The following is a 23,876-nucleotide window of genomic DNA, read 5'->3' as shown; positions in this document are numbered from 1 at the left end:
ACATGGGTCACTGGATCAGGGCCCATCCCAGCCCAGTACGGCCTCATCTTGACGCCACCACCCGCAAAGACCCTATTTCCAAATAAGGTCCCGTTCATGCACACTGTGAGCCAGGACGCAGACGCACCTTTTTGGAGGACAGAGTTCAGCCCAGAAAGAGCACCGTTCCAGGATGCAGCAATAAGAAAAGCCGACTGCTCTGTGACGCCCTGCGGGGGCCAGGCCCTGTCCCCAGTCTGCAGAGCTAGCACCGGGGTCCTCCCACCATCTGCAGGCGGGAGGACCAGAGTGGTGACTCGCCCGCACCCCGCAGCCTGGTGCTGGTGTGGCCTCCTCGCCCTGCGCTGCCCTGGAGGGCTGGGGGTGGGGTGGTCTGGCTCAGGAACAGCGACAGCAGGAGAAGCAGAGGCACGAAGCGTGGCGGGGCCGGCGGGGGCCTGAACCACGCCGTCACTTCCTTCAGGTCATAGGTAGACAGAAGCCAGAGGCAGCACTAATTTTTGGAAATATAAAATGAAAAATTAAAAAACAAAACAAAAGAGAAACGAAGGCACAGGCCCTGCTCTGACAAAGCTCCACCCAGAGCAGAACGAGAAGGTGTAAACAAACACTAGGGGCGCGCGGTGTTGGGGTGAACTACGCACGCAGAGATGCCGAAGCCGTCACGGCAGGACGGAGCCCGACTTCTCAGAATCTCTGTGTGTGTATCTTTAGCTCCCCATCGGATTACAAAAACCTCGGAGATGCTCCCCGTTTCTCTGGTTCCCCGCCCCCCGGAGGCTCCTGCAGTCCTCCCTGCACACAGCGCACTCGGGGCAAGACCCTTGGAGGCTGCTGGTCCCACCAGGGATGTGGAAGAGATGACAGAGCCCGCCCTGCGCTGTCCCCGAGGCCCCTGCTCTCCCAGGTGGCCGACGCCCGGGAGAGGCCGCGGACGCCTGCCGTGTGAGGCACAGGACCTAGCTGGCCGGGGCCTTCTTGGGAGCAGCCGCCTCGTCTGGGGGTCGGGCTGGCCTGGGGCACGTGAGTGCTGCGGATGGGGGCTGACGCAGACCCGCGCCCGCGCCCCTCTCCCCGCTCCTGCTCTGCCGGTGGATGGGCAGTCCTTACGCTCTGTGTGTTTTCCTTCTGTTCCCATCAGCAGTGGGACTGCGTCTCGCACAACACGGGGTGCGAGTCAAATCTGGTCAACGTGGGGACAGAGACACCCCGAGCCACAAGGTCTGGGGAGGCCTCCTCTCCACGCAGACCCCTGAGCGCTGCCTGCAGCCTCTCCCCTCAGCTGTCTGCTCTGCATGGCCGGGGCCTCAAGCCTGTGGGAGCAGAGGTGGGCGCCACTGTGGGCCGCCTGGGCCGCCAGCATGTTTTGCACCCACATCCAGAACACTCCAGAGCCTCACCTAGACCAGATGATGCCAGCCCCTCAGAGGCGAGAAGTCCCAGCGTCCTGCCGCCACTCCGACATCCTCGTCCTCACCAGCCCTGGGCCCCGCTTCTCACCGCCACTCCCTGGAGAGTTTGTTACCGAAAAGAAACCATTGCCCTTAGTGCAGCCTTAGCTCCATGGCCCCGGCGAGATGGAGACCTGAGCCCCCCGTCAGGGGGAGTCACCTGACCTCCCTGCCCAACCCTCCCTCAGGGCCACTCCTATGGTCCCCTCTGTTCGGTCTCGCCTTGCTTATTAATAGAACAGGCCCCCTGGGCAGGGCTGTGTCTCGTTGCTGCCGTCTGCACTGCCTGGGACATGAGGGCCCCAGGAAACCCCCGCTCTGATTACCGTCATGATCTGTCATGCAACAAGCACCGTCCAGGGCACACGCCTTTGGACTCCGGGCGGCCTGGAGCCCCAGGTGCACACACAGCCCCCCGTGTGCCCCTCAGAGCTCGGGGTAAGGATCTGCATTTAAGGTGCGTCTCTGAGCTGCATCTCCAAACCTGCAGAGATCAGAGGGCAATTACCTTCTGTCCTCGGAGGGAGCATAACATGAGACCATTCTCTCTCCCTGCAGGAGGAGTGACTGAGAGCGAGTGGAGATTAGAAAAGACGGCGCCGAGAGAAGCAGCGTCAGGCCGCAGTCTGTTTAGAGACAGCGCAGACCGCAGCTGGGCTGACCCAGCGGCGAGAAGCCTGTTCAAGCAAAGATAAGGAAAGTCGCTACTGGGCACGTCGACTCAGGTGTGGGAGCCGAGCCCTCCCCGGTTGCCCGTTGGACAAATGCTGTCAGGATGTGCTGTGAGCTGTTCCAATGAGATGTAATAATTGAATTTGTTTTCATTTCATTTGGAGGGCCTTTAATTAAAAGCCAGGCTTGTGTGTGCAGAGAGATAAAGCCGGGCACGTGGAGACTGGGGGTAATTTGGGTGCTGAATGCAATAATTAATTGTAAATTCAGAGGTCAGGAGACTGCCACTATCTTGGTGGGATCAGCACAGAGAGCTGGCCGTCCAACTGGAACTGACTCGGGAGTGGCGGAAACGCACGCTTAAGTGATTTTTTGAAACCTTAATCGCAATTGCAGAGGACCCAAGAGGTCAAATTGCGAAGCTCGTTAATCGGGGAAATAAATACATCAGTGACCACCTGACGGAAGGCAACCTGGAAGAGGTTGCTTTTCCAGCCACGACGTCCCGAACCTTCCACTCAACTTCGAAACCATGTGGAACCCACACGGCGGCCGGGCTCGCCAGCCCCCAGTCCCCTCTGGACGGCTAAGCAGTCTGCTTCTCCCCTTCAGGCCGGAGGCGAACCCCACCACCTGCCGCTTCCGGGGAACCCGAGCCTGTCTGAGGAGGGTGGGCCTAAACCTGAGAGTGGGGGCCACAGGACAAATTCTAGGGCGTGAGGCTTCTATCAGCATTCAAGACATCGAAGTCTAGGGTTCGTCCGGGAAGACAGAGTCTGAATGGACAGCCAACGTTGATCTAAGGAATTAGGGTTAGAGGGTTAGCGGGGTCACCAGTCCTCAGACACAGTTACACCTCGTGACAGGACGCACTAAAGCGAGGATTTGCTGCCCTGAAAGCTGACCCTCCATCAGATGCACATTCTGTGCCTGCGAGTGTTTCGTCACAGAGGCGGACCCCAGCCCGCCGGTGGGCTGAGGGGGGAGCACCTTCCAGTCCTCGGCGCGGGGCGCTGTGAAGGGATGGGACGCCGTCACTTCGTCCGCCGTGGCACCCGGGGATTTGCAGGTGGAGAGCCCCCCACAGCAAAGGATGGGTCTCCCAGGAGCACGCATGCGGGGGCGCCTGTGCCCCAACAGCGTGGAGGTGTGTCGCTTTGAGCTCCCCTTCCCCGTGACAGCCGCTCCCCAGAGAGCGAGCTGCACAGGTCGGAGGCTCTCCTCGGAGGGGAGCGTGGTCTGGGTCGGACAGGGTGCAGCAGACGACCTGGGGTGCTTTTTAAAAACACGTGAACTCATACCCTCCTCGGACCCCCTGGACCAGGATTCAAGGGCCTGAGGCTCGTGGGAATTCCGCCACCCCCCGTGAGGATCCACGGGACGAGACAAACCCAGAGCCCTTCCATGTACCTCAGCTGGGGCCTGCTTCTCGATGCCGCACACGCGCCACGTGCCCCAGAATCTGCCACCCCAGAAAAAAACCACAGGGTCTGAGGACTGGAAGCTTCAGTCCGACCGCCCCCCCCCCCCCCCCGGCGACTGACGAGTCCCCAGGCATCTCTGCCAGCCCCGGGCACCTTCTGCGGCCGCCGTGGGGCTTTACCAGAGCGGCTTCCGTGCCCCCGACCAGGCGGGAGACAGCCGCAGGTCCGTGTGTCCCAGAGAAAGAACCGGCAGTTCTTCTGCCGGCTTGTTTGTGTTTTTATTTTTTAGCTGCTATCTTGCTTTTGTAAGACTTACACAATTCTTCATTCTGCAACAGCAGAACGCACATTTTCAAGCTCCGGTGGATGTTTGACTGAGACAGACAACACTGTGGGTCAGAAAGCGCAATTCAACAAATTTAAGAGAAGAAATCCTACAAATCATTTTCTCAGATCACAAGAGAATGAAGAGGCATTAATGCAAGATTGCTAGAAATCTCAGAACGTCTGTAGATGGAAGAACACAGTCCTAAACAGCCCGTGGGTCCAAAGACTCTCTGATAATTTTAAGACATTCTGAACTAAAGGACGATGAAAATGCAGCTCCACTTTCTGTCTGCAGCGCAAGTGGCGTAAACAAAGTTTATTCTAGGAAGAGCGACTCACTGAGAGAGAAAACAGTGTTAAAGTGCACACGTATCTACTAGACGGGGCAATTCTGAAGACAGATTCCGTGGCCAAAAACACGGAGTGGGGACCCTCCAGAGCAGGGGTCTCCCCCCCAAAGAAGCGGTCAGCACAGCGCGACACCCACTTCGCAGACGAGGACCCCGAGGCGCCAGGAGACACGGTCGCTCGCAGCTCCAGGCGGGCGACCCCAGAGCCCGCGGTCTCACTCGCTGGGCCCCCAGGTCTCTCCCGGGGCTGTACGCTGGCCACACGGCATTTTACTCAACTTGACAGAGCAGCTATGGTTTGATTAGAGGAGAATTTTTTAAACTCTTTGGATTAAGGTGATAAGAGGTTGATATTGTCAGTGAAAATGTTTACTTCATAAATGGAAACAAAAATCACCTAGTTTCCCACTGGGAATAAAGAATCCAAACAGCAACAAAATTCTCCTCCATCTTCGCTTTAAGCCTCGTAATATTTACTACCATCGAGCTCCTACCATGTGACAGGTACTCAGCGTGGTGCCCTGTGTATTTTTTCCCTTAGATTTCTCTACCAATCGTAAAAGGTACACTTTTGTACTGTCCCTGATTTCTAGCTGATGAAACAGCACAGACGGGAAGTCTGAACGTCTCCTCAGCCTACTTGGAACAAGGATTCTTGTTTCTGGAGTTAACGTCTGAACCAAACCTCGAGCAAGTAACTGCGGAGTGGTTACGAGGCACCGCAGAACACGGACGGGAAACCGAGAGAGCGTCTGTGCTGTGGGTCCTGCAGACCGGGGGGGGGGGAGAGCCCGACGGAGAACTCGGCATCGTCTGGGCGCGGCTCCCACGGGAGCACACAGGTCGGCCATGTGTGCACCTGCAGGGTCGGCCCGGGACTGGGCGAAGCCCCCGGGAGGTTACCAGAGCAGAGGGCGCCAGGAGTGGGGACAGCAAGCACAGCCCGCAAGGACGAAACTGAGAGCAACAGAGCTCGGAAGCCTGGGACGGCCTCGCCGGGCGGGCCACACGCTGCGACACACGGAGGTGACGCAGGTTGCAGAGGGAGCGTTTACTCAGCGGCTGGGAGCTTTCCAGGCCCGTCGCCAGCGCCCAGCGCAACGCCTGCGGGAGGGTGTCCCAGGGCACGGGTGTCAGGCCGCCTCTAGATTCCAGTCCCATCCCTGCCGCCCGGCCTGGTGAGCGTCCAGAATTCTGACAGCCTAAGACCCCCAAGACCCCCGCCTCCTCAGGGCCCCGGGAAGCACGAGTCGGGGGCAGGGAGAGTCTGTGCTGTGCTGAGAGCCTGCAGCCGGCGGGAGTGGGCGGGTGGGGGGCTCTGCGCCCGGCCGCGCCCAGGAGCCCTGCCGCAGCGCGCCCTTTGCTCCAGACTGCACCTGTCCCCTCGAGGAGGGCCGCGGGCACGCTTTGGTTTCTCTCTCTCTGGATCTATTTCAGGAACTGATTTAGAAGTTGCAGGGGTTTTGTTGCCTTTATTTTTCCTTGAGTGGAAGCACACAGTAAGGAAAAAAAATGTCATTCTCACTGGCTCTCCTGATGCTTACGAGAGACAAAGAGAGTAGTAGCAGGTCTCGGAACGGGCCTGGGAGGAGGCGCATGTTAAACAGCCCCCTAAAGCAGAAAGCTTCCCTTGTGGATGTGTTACACGTCCTGATCACCCTTCTCCTGCAAAGGAAAGACTTTCCTGGGCCTGCAAGCAAGTAATTTAAGAGCTGCACAAACTCTTAGAAACTCTAGGACCGTCCATCCCCATGGCCTTATGGAGGGGCACCCAAGCCGGGGCTGGTCCCCAAAAGCCATCCCAACGCTTGTCATTCTTTCCCAAGCATCCTCGCACTTCGCTCTCCTTGCTTTAAGGCAGGTGGCGTCCAGGAAACAGCTGCTTTGCACGCTGTTTGGGATCTACTCTCCCTGCGTTTGCTCTGAGCCGCGTTCCAAAAAGGCCGCCAAGCTCCTGCCTCCTTGCCGAAGGGGGAGGTTTGTGATTCGGGCCAAAGGATCCCAGGACAGACTCCTGTCCTCCCCTCTGGAGGCCTAAGCTCATGAGACATCAAAGGGAAGAGAAGAGGGGAGTGGGAGCAGGGACAGGGGGAGGGGAGGGGAGAGCGGCCCACGTGGTTAGACCAGGGCCCTGCGGAGGTGGACGGGTGTGGGAGAGGCTCCACTAGGGGGCCACGGCGGGGCTGGCCCAGCGTGACGTCTGCCAGCCCCCGACAGCTCTGCTGCCACTGACTGTGGTGGAAACAAAGGAAGGTTCACCTCCACCTTTGCTGTGAGCTCCCAGCGTTGCCTCCACGTGGACGGCGCCAGTGCTGGTGAGACAACCTAAGTGCAGGCGAAGGGGTCTCCCCTCCCCCCGGCAGGACTGCTGTCACCTCTCGCCGGAATTTCATCCCCGAAGCAGCCGCTTACTGACCAATCCCTCCAGACCTGTCCTTCCACCACGGATTGCTCAGGGCACCCTCCAGTGGGCTCATCTGAGGCAAAGGTAGTGAAGGGACTGTCCACAGAAGCACGAGCAGGTGGTGAGGAAATGTGTCATCAGTGCAGCCCACTGAACTGGCCCCTCCAACACCGTCGCACCCCAGGCCCGAAGTGGGAACAGTCACTGGAAAGTGACCTAAAACAAGGGGCTTGCTGGCAAGGCCTGTCTGAGAGCAGCTGTGACCCACAGTTACTCAGAAGGAGGAATCAGAAGACCCGGTACCCAGACCGCGCCCTCCCCTCCTGACCCCACCGCTGTCTTCACTGGCCAAGCCAGCTGGGGACCAGCGGGTGGGAGGGCACCAGGCCCGCCGTCCAGGCCACTGAGACGGACGTGGAGGGCTCTCAGCAACACCCTCCTCAACGCCCGCTGCCAGTTCGTTGCATCGTGGGCCCTACCGCTCTCGGGGCTCTATCTGAGGACTGGCTCCTACAAATGGGGCTGTCTCGTTACCGCCACCCAGCTTCTCAGACAAGGAGAGAGCCCGGCGCGCGTGCAGCCCTGTCTGCTCCCCGGACCCGGGACAAGGTCCCTCTGTGGTTTACCGTCTGTGTTTGGGGTCAAGTAGCCGGGAAGGGGGATGGGGCGTCTGAGCAGCTCCTTTACTGAGTGACTACTGTCTACAAGACACAACATTCTAAAGTTTGACTTGACTTGAGGAAAGCCAGAAGGCTGTTTCTGACCGAAACTATCTTCCCTTAAGGCTAAAACCCCTGATCTTAGAGAACCTGCAAGGTTTCTTTCAGAAGGTCTGTCGTCCTCAAAGACCAGCAAGTGACCTAGAAGCCGGCTCGGAACACAGCTGAGACCATGAGGTCATCAGAGGCCAGAGAGAAAAGGACAAGGACGGGCGAGTCTGGGGAAGGACGGGGGGCGTGGAGGGCAGCGATGGCCGGGGAGGTCAGGACACAGAACGTGGACAGAATCAGCAGCCTGCTGTGCGGGCTCCGGAGAACGGCCGCTGGGGACGGGGTAACAGTGGGGGCCGAGGACTGCAGAGGCCAAAGTTGGCTCCCTCCTGGCTCCACCTGGAGCCGGGCTCAGTGAAGAGCACCCACAAGTCCTGAACTCCCCGTTTACCCTCCCCCCCCTCCCCCCGGGGACCGTAAGTGTGCTTTCTGTGTCTGGGAAGGGGGTGGGAGGGGTAAATGGGGAGTTCGGGGTTTGCAGGTGCTAACTACCTCACACAGACGAGGTACACAGTCTCACCGCACAGCACAGGGAACTACTCAGGGTCTTGCTGTCACCTATAGTGAAAAGAACATGAAAACGAATGGATGTACACGTACGACTGAAACGTCACACGTTGTAACTGACTAATCTTCCATTAAAAAAATAAAATAAACGTTAAACAAAGGGAACTCAAGCCCCCCGCCCAGCTTCCTGTGCAGCCGAGGAGGCTGCAGGCCCGGCCAGCACCTCCGCCGCCCGCACCTGCCTCAACCCCACGCCCGGGGACTCGGCCAGGAGGAGAGCTGACTTTCTGCTGCTAGAACTGAGCTTAATTAAACATTTTAATTAAAACCTACAAGAGTGATGGCACCTGTCAGGGCGTGAGGGGAACCCTAATAAAGTCCCTTGCATCGAGGCCAACGAGCGGGCAGCCCAAGGATGGCTGCTGGAGAGAAGCAGAGGCTGCAAAGAGGGACTGCGTCCACGGCCGGAAGATCGAGGAAAGTGCTCCCTCCCCCTCCCCTCCCCTCCCCCCCACAGTATCAGCAGGAACACAGCTGTTCACACCCACTCCCAGGTTTTCCTTCTGCAGCCACCTCCCCGGTGCCTACTCCGTGCAGAGCCCTCTGCTCCTCGGGAGACACGGGCCCAGCAGGAGCAAGCTGGAATATTCCAGAATAGCAGCATCTGAACCATCAAGGCAGGAGCCCCCGCCGACAGGAGCCCCCACGGCCTACAGTGGGACCTCGCAGCCCGAAACATCAATCCAAAGAAAACCCTTGGCAAGCATGACCCTGGTAGGGGTTTATCAAAGTCACTTTGATGGCTTTTTAGAATTATGCCGCAGGTTCTCAGAAACGTGGACACAGCACGTTTGCAGGAGGGCGGGGCGGGGCGGGAGGCAGGGCGTGCGAGGAGGACCCCACCCGCTTCACGTGGTGCTCAGCCCCTCTTCCACCCCACACCCAGCTGAGCCCATGGGGCTGCGGCTGGTGGGACACGTGTCTGGGTCCTCAGGTTTGGCAGTGATGGAAATAAACCCCAAATCACTGCCCCCAAATAAAGCCTGCTTTACACAAAGCCTCCAGCAAACCACTCTGGCCCTGTGAATTTAGGGAAGCCTCCACCCCCCCCCCCAGATTCTCAGATGTGGCCGTTCCCCAGGCTTTGAGGACTCCCCGCGAAACCCAGCTACCAGCGTGGATTCACACAGCGCTGCCCCCTGCTCTCCATGGCCTCAACAGCGCAGTGATGGAACAGACGACGTCATCTAAAAGCACCTCCTTCCCCCAGGATTCTCTGTGCCTCCTGCCCTCCCCCTTCCCCCTCCGCTGGCAGTGACGTCCTGGCCTTGGAGGTTCTGTGATTCTAGAGATGCAGACACAGATGCAGAGGTGGGGAGTGACCTCGGGCGGTGGTGGCGGTCAGCAGCCAAAAGGAAACTGGGTGCCCAGCACTTGGTATCTGCCTGATCAGCCCCCTCTCCACCCAAGTCCACGAGACAACAAGAACGCAAGTGTCCTAAGCACAGAAGGAGCTGAGGCCGGCCCAGTTAGTGAGAGCAGTGCTTCTCAAGCTGTGAGTCCATGTGAATAACCGCGAAACGCAGCTGAAAGGCTGATTTTCATTCCCTAGATTTCGGGTGTTACCCAGAGTTTCACATTTCTAATCACCCTCCAAGGGGCAAGGACTTGGAGAGCGGTCAATTTGCAGGTCAAGAGTCGAGACAGCGTCACAGGCAATGTGGGTCATCGGGGGGGGGGACAGAAGGCCACCCCCTGTGGCAGGTGGAACAGCGCCCCCGCAGAAGCCCACACCCTGGGCTCTGGAGCCCACATGGGGACTTTGCAGATGCGAGTCAGTGAAGGATCCTGAGATGGGAGGCCAGCCTGGATGACTCAGGTGGGTCCGATGTGGCCACACGAAGCCTCAGAATCAGAGGGCCTTTCCTGGTCGGCTCAGAGGATGAGGTGTGGGGCGGCTTCGACGGCCCTGAGCTGCTCTGAATGAGCATGGAGGCGGCCCTCTCCGAAGGGGTCTAGGAGGGGGCACTGTCTGTACCCTCGTTTCAGCCACTGACACCTACCAGACTCCTGACCTGCGAAATAAATGTGTGTGGTCTGCAGCCACGAACACCTACCCGTCTGGCTGCCATGCGAGTACAAGAAAGTCCTCCTGTGTCCTCAAAACAAAGCAAAAATTGGCCCCCACCCTGCTTCTGGCCTCTCTCTCTCACTGACGGACCCCACACAGCCGCCGGGGAGAGCTCGCCAAAGTCCCACGAGGACCAGAAGCGGCCCCACCCGCTCTGGAGCTCCTGAGCGGCTTCCGCTCTGGACACGGGTGGAAGTGACCTTGCACCTGCCCCCTGAGCGACCTGCTCCGTGCCGACCGGGAGGACCGTCTCTCCAGCCAAACCAGATCCCCGCGGCCTCATCCCTCGGGACTGTCCTGTTCAGACCCCACCTCTGCTGACGCCTTCTGAGGAGTCAGTTCAACGCTGTTCAACGCTGCCTCTCTGCTGCCACCGCCTCCTTGACCCTGAGCTTCTTGACAACAGGTTCCTCCCCCCGTGTCTCCAGCTCCTATGACAGTTTCCCAGCAAACCTTAGTTGCACGATCATCCACCCTTCAGTGTGACAATGGTTTCAAACTGAGTTCTGTCTCCCAAATGCCACGAACAAGAGACACCAAGGAAAAGTCTGCAAGCCACCCTGGGGAGTCCCTTCGACCTTCGTCCACTGCTCCAGTGGCCACGGCCTGGGGTGGAATGCTTGGGGCAGAGATGGGAGGGGACGGGAGGGGACAGCAGGGCACAGACCGGGGGACGGCACACTCCGCCGTCCGTGACAGCCTGGATTCCCTGGTGCCAGCGGTGGAGGAGGTGGCGAAAGGGACAAAAGAAACAACAGGAGGAAGACATAAAGCCGCCCCGGTGCTGATCAGCTATGCCGTCAAAGCACACGTCACATATCAAAGGCGTGTGTGAAGGCAGAGTCGGCATCAGGGGAGACGCACGGGGCTTCCCGGCGAGCGAGGCATGTCCGGGGTGCGGTCGCAGCCAGAACGCGTCTGGAGCGCTCGCTGCAGTCACGGGCCGGGTCTGGCCCTAGATCTGTAAACGCGCCTCAGAATGACCCCCTCCATCAGCGCTGGGCCTGATCAGGACACAGATCCAGACACCAGAGAAGTCGGGAGCGAGACGGGGACCAGCCGCCCTGCCGGGTGGACGGGGGCAGGCCTAGCTGGGCGGACTTCAGGAAGAGAGAGGCGCACGGCAGGAGTGTGGGACGGGCGGGGAGGGGGCTGGAGGGCGTCAGGAAGTGACCTGCACCCGCTGTGAGGGACAAGGCCTCAGGGCCTCAGCCTCCTGCTGGCTCTGCTGCAGCCTGTGTCCCCAGAGCTGCCCCCCAGCCCCAGCGTCTCGTGGGCGCGTCTCAGGGCTCCTCTGCAGAGAAGAGCTCCCACCCCCTCCCACGGCCGCCAACCTCGCGCAGGGTGTCAGCGAACGCCCCAGACACAGCGGCCTGAGCAACGGAAACCGGCTTCTGACAGCTCGAGACTGGAAACCCGAGATCAAGGGGCCAGCAGGGCCGGCCCGCCGATGGCCGCCACCTCCCCGCACGCCCACACGGTCCTGCCTCAGGCTGGTGTCCGAGTCGCTTCTCCTATGAGGACACCCGCCGTTCGGGGCGAGGGCACAGCTCTGACGTCAGTTTACCTTCCCCACCTCTGTGAAGGCCTGTCTCCAAACACAGCCACGTTCTGAGGCAGCGAGGGTCAGGCCCCAGCACAGGAATTTTGGAGGCACACAAATCAACTCACAACGTTCAGGCTTCTTTTTTTTTTTAAATAAAACTCCCTTCCAAACAGCTAATTCCTTCAGACTCTTGTGTGAACCTGGACACGTTCATTTGTCGAAAGGGTTTTCATCACATTGTGTTGCTGGTCAGGAACCGTCAACAGCTCACTCGACCCGAGGGGGCTCTCGAGGCCCTGAGCCCCTGCCTCCTCCGCCAGCGCCTGAATGTCCTCGGCCCGGACGGACGTACCCGGCCCCGTGTCCCACTGGACGTTCTGTCAGAGCGAAGCGTTCTGCATGTGGAGAGCTCACCCAGTATTCGCCCCACGCTTTCTAGATTTTCACACGGTGCTCACGTGGGACAGTAGCTGCACCTCCGTCTCCTTCGTGCCCGGCGCTCGGCAGACGCCCCCCCAGCACCAGGTGACCGGCTCACCCGGGGCGCTCCACCTGCTCTCAGACTTCGAGGTTGCGCCCACCAAGCCCAGACACAAGAGGGAGGCGTAAGTTGCGGCCCCTCTACTCACCCCCCGAACGGCCAGGGAGCACGGACCAACTGCTGGGTCTGCAGGGAGCACGGAACAACTGCTGGGTCTGCAGGGCGCACGGACCAACTGCTGGGTCTGCAGGGAGCACGGACCAACTGCTGGGTCTGCAGGGAGCACGGACCAACTGCTGGGTCTGCAGGGAGCACGGACCAACTGCTGGGTCTGCAGGGCGCACGGAACAAGAAGGGAGGGCGCCTCAGCTCCCGAGAAAGTCGGTTACGAGAAACCTGCCGACGAGAACAAGCAACCCGGACGCGGTGTGAAGAAACGGGTCCCAGGGAAAGAGGACCCAGGGTATCGGGCACTTAAAACGGACCTGGTGCTTTGCCACAAATAGCTGAGCTTGTCTCCCCGGCAACTCTGAGAGGCAGCGTCGCCAGTCCGTTCTGAGGTGAAGAAGCTGAAGCGTGAAGAGGTGGTACCGTTTGCCCTCGACGACAGAGCCAGCAAAGCCCCGGGGCCAGACTCTAAAGTTCACGTTCCTGCCAGTGGGAGATGGGGGGGCGAGACCGCCCTCGTTTCCATGTGCTGTTTCAGGAACAGTGTGAACAGAGGTAAAGGGCGTCCAGAGGACGGAACGAGTTGCTCTTTTTCCAGAAAGTCCAGCAGAGCCTTACATTTGAGTTGCTCGAGAGACAAACGCAGTTTCTTCTGATGCAGGAGTGGGAAGACCATACGAGGCAGAGAACTTCCTGGACTCAGAGCGCGGCCTGGGAAATGCGCCGCCAGAGCTGCGGGGTGTGGCATGTGGGGGGGGGGCGGCAGGAGATGAGAGACGAGGGAAGCGGCCCAGCTGCCCGCAGAGCGGGGCACGGGGTGTCCCCTGGCAGCACTGAGCGCTGTGCCTGGGCTGGAGCGGGCCGAGGACGCGGCCAGCACGGCTCCGGAACGACATGGGGGCTCACGAGGGAGGGGCTGGTCTCGCGATCAGGAGGAGACGTGCAGTTCTGAGTTCAACGGGGAGGACGGATTTCAAGAGCCACCTCAGAGACGCCGTGCCCACGTACCGGCGAACGGCCGGCGGTTCTCAGAGCCGAGGAGCCGGGCTCTTCCGTGCTCCTTGCTCACACAGTCAGGCGGGTGAGGGAGCATCCCGCAGACGGTGGGTGAGTCTGGGTCTGAGCACGTTGAGTCTGCCTCTGCAACGTCCAGCACAAACTGGAAATGAGGCCTGAGTCCCAGGAGTCAAGTTGCTGCAGGGGTCGTGCTGGAGCCGGTTCACACGGCGCGTGATGGCCGGTTGTTAAACTCCCAGAAATGTTACGAGCCAGCTTTTAAAGACCACCATTATTAAAAATTAAATTATATAAACTTTCTACTAAATGCACTGTTCTAAAAGCAATGAGTACACAGAAGCCTCACTCCCTGGCTATGTTACTCCCTTTCTCTGTCTGTCCTCTGCGCTCTCAGTCAGCTGTGTCCACCGTCTCCACGTGTGAAAACACTGCCCAGCGGGCGGCTCCCTGCCTCCCCTCCAGGTCTGTGCTCAGCCACGTCGGGCGGGTAGCCTGACACTGTCCAGGCGGGCGTCCTCACACCATGAAACGCAACAGGGCTTGAGCCTGACTGATTGCTTTGTTAGGACTATGTTAAGGCTGTCTGGACTTCAGAAAATGATGGAGAAAAAGTTAATAGAGATTAAATTTAACAGAAGCAGATTCACAGATACAGAGGACAAACGAGTGGTTACCAGTGGGGAGGCAGAAGAGGCTGGGGGTCGGCGAGTGAAGGGTACAAATGACCAGGTGTACAATGAGCTGCGATACACGGTGCCCCCCGGGGAGCACAGCCAGCATTTCACAGTAACTGCAAACGCAGTGTAGCCTTAAGGCCGGGGATCACCGTCCGCACACCTGTGACTTCATAATACTGTACATCAACCACCTCAATGAAAAAAGTGTTTTTCACCTTAAAAAAAAAAATTTGTCACGTCTACAGCCATTACGTTGTGAAGAGCACACAAACTGAGGAACCATTCTTGCGGTGTTCAAAGACTATTATCTGACTCAGCAAAGAAGTTGCTTAAGTCACTGCAAACAAAAGAAGTTCGACACTCTCCTTTGCTGCTTTTTCACTGTATCCGGTGGAAATGGAAATACAACCGTCGCCCGCGTCGGAGCCACCCTTGTCCGTCCCAGGTGGGCTCCGGTCATAGAGTTTGGTAAAAATCAGGGGAGTAATCTGTGAGAATGAACTGTCTGTACTGAATTTACAATAAAGAGCATTATACTTCCGTTACTTGTCGGGTGCAACACCCTTCACATCAGTTAAGCTTCATAATCATTGTCTGTGTACATTTTTTTTTTTTGGCCACAAGTTCACTTGTTAAACATTTATCAGCACAGCTGGGTGCAGATCCAAGGATATATTTGGAAGTCCCTGGTACAAAGTCCTTCGAGCCGCGGATAAAATCCCCTGCGGATAGACTTTGCTGTTCCTTCCTCCTTTCGGCGTCCAGGACAGTGTGCCGTCGGTCCTTGTAAATTAGCTCTCTGTTCATTACAATAATAGGTGTTACGTCGGCTGCATCTCTGTTTTCATTTTTGTTTTTTCCTTTTGTGCATTTCTACTTGTTCAGAACTTTCAGTGTTTTCTTTCTGGCCTCACTGGTGTTAACAACTTCTCCGAATTTAAATCCATCTGCAAATGCCATGAACACGCTATTTACTCCCTCACTAACACCGAAACATTATAATGTGTCATTATCTTCGGTGATGAAATGGGATTAAGGGTGTGGGAGCATCAGGAAGTTTGGGTTCCAATCAGCAAGTGGACCAAGGATAAATATAGGCAGTCCACGAATCATTTGGGGGCACGCCAAAGGGCTTGGCAACTAGGTTTATGAAGTAACTGAATTCAGCCTTTGAGGTGGAATCCGGCATCCCCCAGTAGAGGGTTAGATGAGAAAGCTTATGATGGCGGTCCTAGACCCAAGGAGAAGAGCAAGGGCCCCAGGAAGCAAGGTCCGGTCCCGCTGCCCCAGGTCAGCCCCGGCTGCTGAGCGGATGTGGGGACAAACACTAGCTGCAGAGCGTGGCCAGCCTCAGGGAGTGCGTTTAAAGATATGTATCTTTACACTGTCCTAAGGGAAGTAAGCCAGAAAGAGAAAGAAAAATACCATACGATCTCACTTATATGTGGAATCTCCAAAAAAAAAAAAAAAAAAAAAAAAAAAGAGAGAGACAAATGAGTTTATTTACAAAACAGAAACAAACTCACAGACATAGAAGATAAGCTTATGGTTACCAGAGGGAAGTGGGGTGGGGAGGGATAAACTGGGAGTTTGGGATTTGCAGATACACACTACTATATGTGCAACAGATCGCCAGCAAGGTCCTACTGTGCAGCCCAGGGAGCCACATCCAACATCGTGCAGTAACCAGACTTGAGCGTGTGTGTTTCCCACCAGCCGTTCCGTGGCGGCTCAGAGACAAAGCAGTGCACAGACACTGCTCTGTTTTGTTATTATACCTTCGTAATAAATCCTGTGACTGGGCAAATTTCTCATTATAGCGGATCTCTTTTAATTATGACCTCTATTCAAACATACAGATTTTTAGAAAACTCTTAACAAAATTGATGAAATACCCTGCAGACATTTTAACTGAACTGTATTGAATTTCCAGGTGAGTTTGTGGAGAACTGATGTTTACGTAGTATTGTGTTTGTATCCACATGGCACAGTTCTCCAATTATTTAGGTCTTCCTTAATATTTCTAAATACCTTTTTCTTTACCTTGAACGTCTTCTGATGGATTTACTTGCAGGTACTTGGCATTCTCTGATGCTACGGTAAACGCTACCTTCTTTCAAACTGTGTTTTCTATTTTCTAGCCACGGATGTGCAAAAGACAACAGACATTTTGTATTTTCATATCCAGCTACTTTTTTAGTCCTCCTCCCAAACATTTATCATAATTGGCCTACTGATTATTTGGGTTTTCTACATAAATGATTGTATTATCTGCAAATAGTGACACTGTGTCCTCAGCTCTAATTTGCATGCCTCTGACTTCTTTAGCTTTGTTTCTCTGTGCTGGCAAGGGCTGCCAATACAGTTTTGAATACATGTCCTGATAGCGTCTTCATCTCAGGTGAGTATTAAACCAAATGCTTCTAACATTTTCCATTTGCTTTAATGTTTGTTCTGTTCCTTTTTTGTTTGTTTGTCCATTCGTTTTATATTTTAGATATTCTTTGTGATGGTTAATTGTATGTGTCAACTTGGCTGGGACAAAGGATGCCCAGATATTTGGTCAAACATTATTCTGGATGTTACTGTGAGGGTGTTTCAGGTCAGAGTAAAATTTAAATTAGCGGACTCTGAGTAAAACAGATTGCTCTGTGTATGTGGGTGGGCCTCACCCAATCAGTTGGAGGCCTGAAGGGAACAAGAGGACCAGCGTCCCCTGAGCGAGAGAGAGGGCTCTCAGGCAGACGGCCTCCAGGCTCACGGGTACCACCACCTCTTTCTGCTCTCCAGCCCGCCGGCCCGCCTGCGGATGTCAGTTCTTCCATCTTCTATAATCTCACGAGTCAATTATTTATAATAAACATTTTCTGTATAAACACATTTCATTGCACTACATCTCTGGAGAACTCTCACTAACACACTCCATCAGGTTTTGGAAGTTCTCAAACACTCCTAACTTCCTAGTAGCTTTTTCTTTTAATTAACAATGAGCATTGAACTGTACTAAACGCTTACGTGTCTATTGAGATGTTCATACAGCTTTTTGCCTTTTCACCTGTTAATACAAATTATGTTATGAATTTTCTAAGAGATAATTCTTGAATACCTGGGATAAACCCACTGTGATTATGGGACAGTGCAATTTTTTAAAAGTACACTGTGGGACTTACTTCGCTAATATACTGCTCAGAAATTTTGCTTTTATCTAAAAGAATAAAATGCATTTAGTTTTCCTTTCCTTTATTTTCTAGGTTTAGTAACAGAATAACGCCATGTTTATAAAATAAGTTTGAGAGTATTTCATTTATTTTGCTTTTCTGGAGAAGTTTATGTAAAATTGAGATTTCTCCTCTAAGTTTTGGAAAGAACTGTCTGCAAAACCACACCGGCATACTGTTTTCTTTCTGGAGAGAGTCTTAACCTCCGCAGTTTCTTTACTAGTTACTGATTAATTCCTTTTAAATGAATTTTAGTTAGGTATATTTGTTTATATAAAGTTGTGTATTCTGTAATTTTAAGAATATTTTTACCATACCCTCAATATTTGACTGAAAATTCAGCTGTATATAAGCACCCAGGTTTTAGATGCTTGTCATCAGGCAGCAAGCGTTGTGGACGAATCTACTGTCAGCATGATTCTTACTTCTTTCTCTGTCAACTTTTGGAATTTTCTGACTTTAATGTTTCCAAATTTCATTATGTTTCTAGGAGTGGATCTTTTCTTCTCTTTCCCCTTTGACGTCCTTTGAACCATTTCCATCCATAATATTTTTTGATTTTGAGAAATGTGTGATTTCAATTATTTTCTCACTTCCTTTAAAAAGACTCTCCTTCTGAGACCCACTTTTCAGCCATCGCTGTGGCCCATCTGCGTGTCTCAGCCACACCTGTGTCCCCCAGTGTTTGCCTTTCCTGTTTCAAAAGACCTGATTCCTTGGTGTTCATTCTATTTGTCCATCCGTGATTTCTTTTTATTTTTTTTAAAGCAGATCTGTCTCTTTTTTATCGAAGTACGTTTCTTTTTAACTGAAGTGTCGTCAGTTACAACGTGTCCATTCCTGGGGCCCAGCAAGCGTCCCAGCCATGCACATACATGCGTGTATTTGTTTTCATATTTAGTTTCTTTTTAAATTTGACTATTATATTTGTCATACTGGCTATTTTTCTGGGTTCTATGCTTCTTGTTCTTGATTCAAACTGCTAATCTCTCTTCTTGTTTGTCAAACTCACTTTAATTTTTATTCACCAAGTCTAGCGTTTTTGCCTCTGATGAAATCTACAACCTGGTATTTTATCTTTCTTTTGAAATAGTGATGCTTCTCAAATATCTTCTAAGCGCCTTTCCCTCTGGGGGCGACTACACTGCCAGGCAAATCTCGCTCCAGCCTTCAGCCTCAGTGGTTCTGGGCCCAAGAGGAGGTGGAAGGTAGGAACCAGGAAAACGGTCAGTTGACGGGAGCAGCCCCAGTCAGCCCTGGGCCAGGGCTCCTTTTGGCCCCAGGAAGAAGCAGCATTTAGAGTCAGCACCGCTTATACTGTCATTCATAGCCGCGGGGGTGGGGTTTGTAGCTCCCAACAAGTAAAACCCTTTGGTTCTTCGGGGAAAAGGGGTGGGAAGGGGTAAATTTGGGAGTTTGAGATTTACAAATAATAGCCACTACATATAAAAATAGATTTAAAAAGAAAGTTTCTGCTGTACAGCACAGGGAACTATCTTGTAATGACCTTTAATGAAAAAGAGTATGAAAATGAACATACGCACGTATACGCATGCCTGGGACACTGTGCTGTGCACCAGAAATGGGCACATCGTAACTGACGGTGCTTCAATTAAAAAAAAAAAAAAAAAGCTTTGGTTCTTCACTGATTTTTACACCGAGGAAGCGGTGTGAGGGATGTGATTCGCTGCACGTGTGCTGGGAATCACTGCCGGGCACTAAGATGTGGGTAAGGGCGTGAGAGCAGAACTTCAAGTCATTTTTTCATGTCATCCTTCTAAAACAACACTAGGCTGCAGCTTCTCTCAGGCCAAAGCCACTGTGCACGTAAACAGAGGTTCAGTGACGGATGCTGCACCATGTGCCTGTCCTCGCCTGGGGACAGACGGAGAGGACGCCTCGCCACACTCCCTCACGTCTTGTTAGGAACCACTGAACTCCTTCGCATGATTGTTACATGTCACAGGCAACCTCAGATATTCACAAACACTTCCCAAGCCTCCTTACGTTCTGAGTCTGTGTAATATTTTGAGACATTATAAATTATTATTATTATGAATGCCACATTTACATTTTATTATAAAATAGGACTTTGGATCAGAAAACTTTCTGAAGCCCAGTTAATTCTATCTGAGAGTCTACACGCACCTCAGTGTTCATGGCAGCACTATTTACAACAGCCAAGGTACGGAAGCAGCCTAAGTGCCCCTCACCAGACGACTGGATGGAGAAGCTGTGGTACATATACACGATGGAATAGTACTCAGCCATAAAAAAGACTAAAATTTTGCCATTTGCAGCAAAGTGCGTGGATGGACCTGGAGGGTGCTAGGCTAAGTGAAATTAGTCAGACAGAGACAGATACTATATGATGTCACTTCTATGTGGAATCTAAAATATACAACAAACTAGTGAATACAACACAAAAAGAAGCAGACTCAGAACAAACCGGAGGTTGGTCATGAGGACGGGGGTGGGGCCGTGTAGGGGAGGGGCCAAGAGGTACAAACTGTTAGGGACAAAGTAAGCCACAAGGATTATTGCACAACACGGGGAGTGAGCCTGTATTTTGCAGTAACTATAAATGGAGTGTAACCTTAAAAACTGTGACTCACTATACCGTACACGTGCAACTTACAGAGTGTTGCACAGCAACTACACTTCAATTAAGACAAAGAAGTCCGAGCCCTAAAGGGGAAGGAGACGTGGCCGCCAGCGGCAGAGCCCGGAGCAGCAGAAGACGCTCTGCCTGTCATCTGAGAGGGCGTGTGCAGCGCCTCCCGTCCCTTCCTGCCCCTCTTCCCGTCCCTTCCTGCCCCTCTTCCCATCCCTTCCTGCTCCTCTGCAGGACCCGAGCGGCTCTGCCCGCCCCCTCCCCTCCCTGACGTTCCAAGTCCTCGCCTCCAGCGTGTCCCAGAACCGAGACGGGGTTTATACGTGTCATGTTATAAACACTCATCTTCTGTCGGCAGTTGTCTCTCCATCCTGGAAAAAAACTGCATCCTTTGCTTCAGGACCCAATCATCCCCCTGATCGCTTTAATTGCCTCATTTTGGAGTTTTCCTATCTTATTATTTATCTCCTTCATGTCAGCAGCCAGCATTTTAGGCAGGAAGAATGCAGCTCTGACGCGCTCCCAGGCAGCATTCAGCACAGCTGGCCAAGGGGCTGCGGCTGCCTGCGGGCAGCAGGGACAGTAAGCCCCCTGCACGGCCGCTGACCCGGAGAACGCAGCCTGCACCCTAGCACCTGCAGGCGGGCCGTCTGAGTTCTCTGGGCCCTGTTTCACAAAGGTCCCGGCCACAAGAAGTCACAGAAGCTCGCAGAGCGGAGAAGGGAGCAGCTAAGGACGAGTCCTTGGGGGGGGGGGGTCCCAGTTCCCTGGCGGGGAAACAACAGGCCTGCTCGGGACGGTAGAGGACGGGGAGTCAAGGAGGAAGAGGGAACCTGCTGAGCACCAGGGGGATGGATGGTCAACGTTACCCGCGGCTGAAGGGCCCCGGGGGTGCTCAGCGTGTCCGACAGGCAGTCACGTCGGCCTCCGTCACTGCGCACTAATCAGCAGCAACACAGTCGAGTCCAGGGATGCGCACCAGTGTGAGCCCCCAGCCCACCCCCCTTTCCACACGCCCTTCGCTTTGACCTCCCCGCCTCTACGGCACCATTAGCTCTGCTGAGACACAGACAGAGCCTCTCCTCTTTGGAACGCAGCTGGACCACCTTCCATCACTTCAGTATCATCACCACCATCATTACTTAGTGTTTATTTTCAGATAAGAAAAACGTTCATTTTAAACATTTGTAGAAAACAAAAGTTCAAATAGGAAAATGAAGTTAATCAGCCGTCTCACAACTGAGACGACCACCCGCAGAAAGTCGGCGTATTTCCATTCAGCCGTGTGCTACGATTTCACGTAGTTTTATATCCTGGTTTAGTTTAGTTTGGGGTGTTTCCCCACAGTATTAAACACTGACAAAAAGCGTGCTTTGTCCTGGTTACACATCGCTTCCTACCCCCTGGCTAAGTCACAACTTGTTTTCTGTTTGCCCATTTGAGATCACTTTGTTTGTCGTTTCTATTCTGGAAGCGCTGTGACAACCGTCTTTGTTCACATCTTCACCCAGGTCTCGGCTGCTTCCTGCGACTTAAGCTGCTGGTTCAAAGGTTATTTTGAGACCTTGGCTACATATTGCCAGACGGGTGACAAGTGTCATTAAACTTCACCAAACAATGCATCCATCTGCTGCGAAGGTAGCAACGTGCCACAGACACCAACATCGAGTAGAAACAGTCCACAGACACACACCACAGTGTCCCCGTGACCTGGCGCTGTCCACGGCCACACAGCTTGCCGTGGACCAGACATTACTGCCTGATGCGCTACGTTCACAGAAGGTCACTATTCCCGAAAATTCTTGACCCAGAAAATAAAGTTGCAAGTAACTTTGTTTTAGGAACATTTTGAAAATCTGCTGATCTCAATAACAGGGCTAAATTGCCCCTTTTAAGAGAAACAGACTGTTCGTCTATGATCACCAATTTACTCTGAAGCTTGATTCAAAATCCTCCTTTCTGAGTCCACCAACTCTACTGTAACACACACGATCCTAATATAAACTACCCAACAGCCCTGCCCGGGCCCAGCTGGGCCCCCTCACAGAAACTCCTGCCTTAAAGCAGGCCCGCCCCAGCCTCAAATCCCATGAATACTCCCGCTGTTCCCTTCCTTTTTAGAAACAGTGCTGAAAAGGTAGCCTTCTTCCGTCCTGCAGTAAGCGGTAAAGTTGGCTCCACCGAGCCCACAAGTCTTTCTGGTGGTCTCTGCAGGAAGCCGGTGGCCCCACCACCTTCTGTAGGGATGGGAGCCCTGGCTAGGCGCCCCTGCCTGCCGTGCAGACAGGTGCGGTGCAGGCAGCTGTGGTGCAGGGAGGTGCAATGCAGGCAGGTGTGCAGGACCTCTGTCTGCATCATGTCAGTCATCCTCAAACACCCATGTGGATTAAGTGCAGTGGCCCAAAGGGCCAGACACTACATATTCAGGAAGCGGCTCTCTGAGCTCGGCCTTGGCCTGTCACGGCGTCAGCCACAGCTTCGACACTGACGACCCTTCCCCGCCTGATCCCGGGGCTCTGCTCCTCCGCACCCAGCACCCTGCACACTCTCAGAGAGGGTGTCCCCAAATGAGTCACCTTTCCCCACTTCTGGTTTCTTTATGTTTTTCACTATGAAAATGTTCTCCACGTACATAGAAGGAAAGAGTGAAATTGACATTAATACACCCGCCTGCTTGACTCCCCCGTTTTAAATATACTTTCATCTTAAATGCATCCATTTTCCCACATTTTCATTCTTCTTCCCTACATGTTTCTTTATGAGATCAAATAAACCTTTTTCCTATGTAATAAAAACTATTTCCTCCCCAAAACCGTTCCTCCTGCAGCAAGCGGCCAGAAATCCTCACTCTTCAGCGCTGGCAAGTTCAGGCCTGCTGTGAGCTCCCCCACCGTGCCCTCAGTTCACAGCCGCACACGTGCGTACAGGTGCACTTCCCCTGCCACGGGCGCAGCCGCGTGGTAGCCATCTGTCTGCTTGCTTTTTGCTCCTTTCCCTCACGGGAGACTGACGGCTTTCTGCGACTCCATCAGCGACCCCAAGGTGAGCGCTCACACTCTGACCAGACGGGAGTTCTTAACACACAGTGCTGACCGCACAGACCACGCCTGCGAGGAGCATTCCAGGAGCAGACTCTGTTCTGTTTCACTGAACTAGCAGCCCCTGATGTCTCTACCGACGGTCCACAAAAATGCCTGTGAAGATGCTGGAGAGAAGAGGATGGAAAGGAAAGCAAAACAAGCCCCTAAAAGCAGACGGACAGGCTTTCCCGCACGGCCAGGCCCCGGGAGTGGCTTCCACGCGGCGCGAGGCTGAGCAGCAGACGTGATGGGACAGCCGGGGAGGGTGCGGTCTGCTGTGACCTGGGGGACCCACGGGAAACGGGAAGCTGCAGGGGCCCGGGAGCCATAACAACTGAAGACCACGCAAGGCGGCCCGGTGCCCGCACCACCGGCGTGCTCAGAGAGCGCCACTGTCAGAACAGAAGCAGCGGTGCGCGGGCGGACGCAGAGGGACCTGCTCTCAGATGCAGGCGCCCCCGGGGATGTCAGCTCGGACCCCAGGGGCAGCAGATGCCGGAGCCTGGTGTTCACGGCTCCAAAACAGAAAGAAGGGTTAGAAATATGAGCATCACTCAAAGGAGAATTCGCCTCCACAGAGGCCAAAGAGTACAGTGAGGATAAGTGCATTTCTAAATGAATAGGTGTTTTTAATGAAGGTTTATGCAGAAAAATCAGTTTTTAAAAAAGAATATACAAACTGACACGGATAACTTGTTGGCAGTAAATGAGGATAAACAGGCAGAAACACTACTGCGAGGGCCACGGCACTTTAAAACAGGGTCGACGCCCAAAATAAAGACACAGAGAACACGATCGCACAATTCAAAGGACTGAATTGACAACACGTTCTTCCCCACAGCCAGGGAGGCACCTTGTTTTCAGGGGACACTGGACCACGAGAAAACTGAGTCTGCCAGATCACAAAGCAGCTGCAATAAACTCTGTGTCAGGAGCGCACGGTGACAGCCTCTGACCACGCTCCAGGACGAAGAGGAAATCGGAACAAGAATGGAAGCAGATGAAAAGGGAATCAGCGGGACACCAGAAATTACTCTCC

General features: G+C 54.2%; 1 protein-coding gene across 5 annotated transcripts in view; it reads right to left on the bottom strand.

The window, feature by feature from the left end:
* Nucleotides 1-23,876, bottom strand: part of OPCML (opioid binding protein/cell adhesion molecule like) — an 872,021-nt gene that overhangs the window by 781,162 nt on the left and 66,983 nt on the right. The window lies entirely within an intron of this gene.

The sequence above is a fragment of the Camelus ferus genome, chromosome 33 (genome assembly GCF_009834535.1).
Source record: "Camelus ferus isolate YT-003-E chromosome 33, BCGSAC_Cfer_1.0, whole genome shotgun sequence".
Taxonomy (NCBI): Eukaryota; Metazoa; Chordata; class Mammalia; order Artiodactyla; family Camelidae; genus Camelus; species Camelus ferus.
Note: the sequence above shows the minus strand (reverse complement) of the source record. Positions and strands in the feature narration are given on the sequence as shown.